This window comes from Mustela nigripes, chromosome 13 (genome assembly GCF_022355385.1).
Source record: "Mustela nigripes isolate SB6536 chromosome 13, MUSNIG.SB6536, whole genome shotgun sequence".
In the NCBI taxonomy this organism is placed as follows: domain Eukaryota; kingdom Metazoa; phylum Chordata; class Mammalia; order Carnivora; family Mustelidae; genus Mustela; species Mustela nigripes.
The window spans coordinates 100,118,066-100,123,113 of record NC_081569.1 but is presented as its reverse complement, the minus strand read 5'-3'; the positions used below and the strand labels follow the sequence as shown (position 1 = coordinate 100,123,113).

Sequence of the window (5,048 nt, the reverse complement as noted above, 5' to 3'; positions counted from 1 at the left end):
ACCAAATCTCCCATTCAACATGACCCACAAGACAATAGAATCTGCCTTTATAGTCTTGCCTTATCTTACTCTCCCCAAAGAATTATATACTACCAATGGTACTTCCTATAGGTTTTGCTTCCAAACTTGGTTCTGTTCACCTGGTGCCTTCACCTGAAAGGCCCTCATACCTATAGCCCCTTGTTTAAAACCTTTACATCTACCAAGATGCAATTATGTGCTGTCACCTTTATGAAGTCTTCCCTGACTACCTCCACTGGACAAGCTCTCTCCCTTTCCTGAACTCCTCTCTTAAGCCCCTAACCCATTCGGCCTCTTTACTTTCCTATGTCCAAACCCTCACCCTCCTATTCTGGATAAGCCCTTCTGCAAGGCATATGCTGGTTACCACATGGTCTCCTATTTTCCAAAACAATTCTGAATGCAGGTGTCTTATCCAATTATCCATATCAGTATGCTCATATTTGTCACACCATGTGTTTTAATTTTTGGCTCAGAGCATGTTTCTCAAAATAAATATTCTGTGATTTATTCTGGTACATTATCATACTTCTCTTCATATAAGAGCCACCCAGAAATATCACAAACATGCCTTTGATAATGATCTAATGCTTTCCACATTAAAACTAGATCTTCTGTATCACAAAAACCTTTTACTCCATCCCACTAAAGGTGTTGAAGATTTAATCTGCATATTCAGCCCCAGCTACCCTGAGCCAGTTCTAACTCTCCAGCATGGTGGTCTATCAGCAGGCCGTAGCAGTACACAGAGCTTAGGATTAGCTTTGTTGTTGTCAGCATGGTAGGCTGTGTCCCTGAAGGGAACCACCGGTGCCCACAAGAGTCTGCTGACTGCAGTCTCCGTACCAGGTCTTGCTGAAACTCTATCCAATCTATATGACTCTGCTTTCTTCCCCAGTTCACATTTTATATAACAGTTCTTCCTGCTCTGAACCATATTCTTGATCAGCTGTCTACAGCTGACCTAACCTGAACAAGGCACCTCTCCGCAGGAACCTAGACTCTGTCACTATTCCTCCAGACCTCCAGACAGGCCCTCCTTGACAATAGAATACCATAAGTATTCTACTTCTCAGAGATCTCTGCTGTTGACCTCACCAAATTAGAGCCTACCTAGTGTTTCTGAGGACTCTTTAGATATGAGTTGGGCAGCCTCAGAGCCATTCTGTTGTGGCTAATGACAGCAGCCCACATGACACTGCCCTAAGAGTCCCAAGGCCTGGATGGCTGACCTGGACTTACATCCCCTAAACCTGAGCCCACTGTTGCTCTTGGATCTCCCTCTGTGTAGGGTTGAGAAAGAACAGACTGCTGCTATTACTGGCTGTCATATATCTTCCCATGGACTACATGAGTTTGAGCCTTAGTTGTCACTAACTCATCCCCTCTAATTCTAGCCTATGATCTCACAAGGAATGACACACTCCACAACAGTGACATGGGGTGAGCTCTCCTTAAGGAGTTCTTCCGCCGCGCAGGTTTAGTCGCAATCCGGTGTAGCTTTTCTGTCCTATACCGAGGTCCGCCGGGTCATGGTGCCAGCCTGACTGAGAAGAGGACGCTCCCGGGAGACGAATGAGGAACCACCTCCTCCTGCTGTTCAAGTACAGGGGCCTGGTCCGCAAAGGGAAGAAAAGCAAAAGATGAAAATGGCTAAATTCGTGATCTGCCCGGCCACCACCGCCGACTGCAGTGACATCCTGCGGCTGATCAAGGAACTGGCTAAATACGAATACATGGAAGACCAAGTAATGTTAACTGAAAAGATCTACTAGAGGATGGTTTCGGAGAGCACCCTTTCTACCACTGCCTGGTTGCAGAAGTGCCCAAGGAGCACCAGTCTCCGGAAGGACACAGTGTTGTGGGTTTCTCCATGTACTACTTTACCTATGACCCATGGATAGACAAACTCTTGTATCTTGAGGACTTCTTCGTAATGAGTGATTATAGAGGCTTTGGCATAGGATCAGAAATCCTGAAGAAATCTAAGCCAGGTTGCGATGAAATGTCGCTGCAGCAGCATGCACTTCTTGGTAGCAGAATGGAACGAACCATCTATCAGCTTCTACAAAAGAAGAGGTGCTTCTGATCTGTCCAGCGAGGAGGGGTGGAGACTCTTCAAGATTGACAAGGAGTACTTGCTCAAAATGGCAGCAGAGGAGTGAGGAGTGCTGAGGCAGACAGTGACAGCTTCCATTCTATTTTAGATTAAATTCTCAACGGATCTTGCTTTCTATCCTATTTGTAGTCAAATAATAGAATGAACACCCATTCCAAAGCTTTATTACCAGTGGCGTCGTTGCATGTTTGAAATGCGGTCTGATTAAGATGGCAATCTTGTATGCGATTTGGAGTCCAATTTCTCCTTGAACATCTTTTGATAAACAAGGTGATATAATCTTCTTGTATATGAAAAAAAAAAACTTCATTCTTGTGAGTCATTTAAATGTGTACAATGTACACACTGGTACTTAGAGTTTCTGTTTTGAATCTTTTTTTTAATAAACTACCCTTTGATTTAATTGGTAAAAAAAAAAAAAAAAAAAAAAAGAAGAAGAAGAAGAAGAAGTTCCTCCTGCCCAGACTCTTATCCTCTGGACAAGATGATGTAGATCTCTCTAGCACCATATTCTCTTTCCAACTAGCATTAGAATAATTAAAAAGATTGGTCATGGAAGTGTAGGAAATCTTCTTGGGGGGGGGGGCTCAGAGCCTGAGACTTTTTGCCCTGAAACTTTTATCCATACCCTAGGGACCAGATATTGAATCCCACATAGAGAAGCACCACTGTCTAGGATTGGGCCAGATATCTGAACAGTTATATGGTGGCTGATTTTGGTCTGTAGCTCAGAGTTCTCATGTTTATAGACTGGATTTATATGATTTTCTGATCTCCCTCAGAGGCAACTTCAATGGCTCCTTAATACAATGGATCTCCTAATGCAAGTTTAGCACACATAGGAAACAAAGCCATACTTACCCTATAATCACCAACTGTGATAAATTCAACACATTGCAGCCATTCATTAATTGATTGTTAATTTAACTGTTTGTCAACAGTCTTAAAAATAAGAATAAAATTTCAAGACCATCTTACTAGAATATACTGTTTTTGTATCTAACAAATTTTTTTCCATGCCATTGACAATGAAAATAAGCCCTCTGCTCACCCAACACTGCTAACAGAGAAATTTTACATGGAGAACATTAACTGTCAACCTCTTCAACTTACTTGTATTTTTGATCTATCATCTAATTTCTCCTTGATTTAATTTAATATAACTCAACAAACACTGATTTGAGAGCTATTGCATAACAGAGGCTGCTTCAGATGCTTCAGATGGTGTCATAATAAAAAATAGCAGAGTATTTGAATATTTACAAGACACTTGTCCCATACCTCATCTTATTTAATGACACAATCTAATTACCATATAGATCAGATCAGTGAAAAGCTGGTACTCTTTCTTCTTACCTCCTTATAACCAGTAAGCTATTCTAGATCTCTCTCAAGTCAGCTCTCTACTAAAAGAAAAAAAGAAAGAAAGAAAAAAAGAAAAGGAAATAAGAAAACTCGGTGTCCTAGGGAATTCTGATAACCAGGTTATATAACCAAATTACCTAAGTGCTCCATTGTCCCAATATAGACCCCTAAGACCACTACCCCACCTCACCACCTCCAAAAAAGCAAATTAACTTATTAAAATTTCCCCTAAATAAAAATGTCTTAAACCATGACTGTCACTAAATTTGAGGGCTAGCTTTGATACTGGCATCAGACTAAATAGAGTGGAATTCTGTTAAGACACGATTTGAACTATTCATCATGAACAACCCATAAAAACAACTTTTCAGATTGAACTTTTCTACCCCTGTCACTTCCATTAAGTCATCCATGACTTCCGGTCGTCCCACATACTTTGTACTGAAACACACTTAATCTGAAAATGTAAATAGTACGACTTGGGTAATTTTTCACTTAAGTGGTAATTTTTTTGTTAAGTGCCATCTAAATTAGCAACCAAGTTAAATCCACAGAGTGTAAATAGTTTTGTTTACAAAAAAAAAGAAAGAAAAATGTCTACATCATTCTTCTACAATGCATCTGAATACTAGCTGGGCTATAAATAGAAGATGCAAGAATGACTAATTCTGTTTTGATTCCATCTCTTCGATGACAAAAGAAATCCCTCTGTACGAACATTAAGCTAAATCATAACAGCTGGACTTGAGGAATTTTATCTAGAACATCTACATCAAACAAATAGGACTGCCAACCTTGGAGATGGACAAATAACTCCCAAAGGGACCCAGTTTTATAGCTATCAATTCAGGGTACTTGTAAGTTACAAGAAAGATTTAAATACAGCCTTGTTTTGCTAATAAAATGCAAAAGAAATTTATCCCCAATTACTCGATCTTGGAAAAATCTTTCTACCTTTTGTGACTGAAAAAGTGCATGCATCATTTGTAGCTACAGTCTTTCTTTTAGAAACTTAGTTATATCTTCAGAAATTTGTCAGCTAAATTAAGCCCCTGGCCGTATAGTGAAAAGTGTGTTGGCACCGCACTAGGCAGGGAATGAATGAAAGACTGGATTGAATTTTCCATGGAAGCCGACAATTAAAATTGTTTTCTTTGGTATATCCCCTTCTGTCAGTTGTTTTTGAGCTCTCCAAGAGAAGAAAAAAGTTAAGAAGCCTGATTCAGTCATTTCCAAATCTCACTTCCAGTTTCCATCTTATTAAAGACATGACTTAACTTTAATGTGTGTAACATAAACAGAATCATAAAAGGGAAAGAATGAGAACAGTCTGGAAGAGATGGTGTCCAAGGCAGGAAAATGCCACCGCTGATGTGCTCTTTTTATTGTTGTTGTACTTTTGTATTGTTTACTGGAGAAAGAGACATTCTCTGTCCCTCTGCTGCTGATTCCTCACCCTCCATTACAATCGTTGGGAATTCCGATTTCACAAAGTTATTACAATACAGCCACAAATAATCCATCTTGTCAAGTCCATCTTCGG

The 5,048-nt window shown here is 40.0% G+C and overlaps 1 pseudogene; it reads left to right on the top strand.

The window, feature by feature from the left end:
• The first annotated feature begins 1,486 nt into the window (after positions 1-1,486).
• On the top strand, positions 1,487-2,543 carry LOC131998830 (diamine acetyltransferase 1-like; annotated as a pseudogene).
• Positions 2,544-5,048: the final 2,505 nt, after the last annotated feature.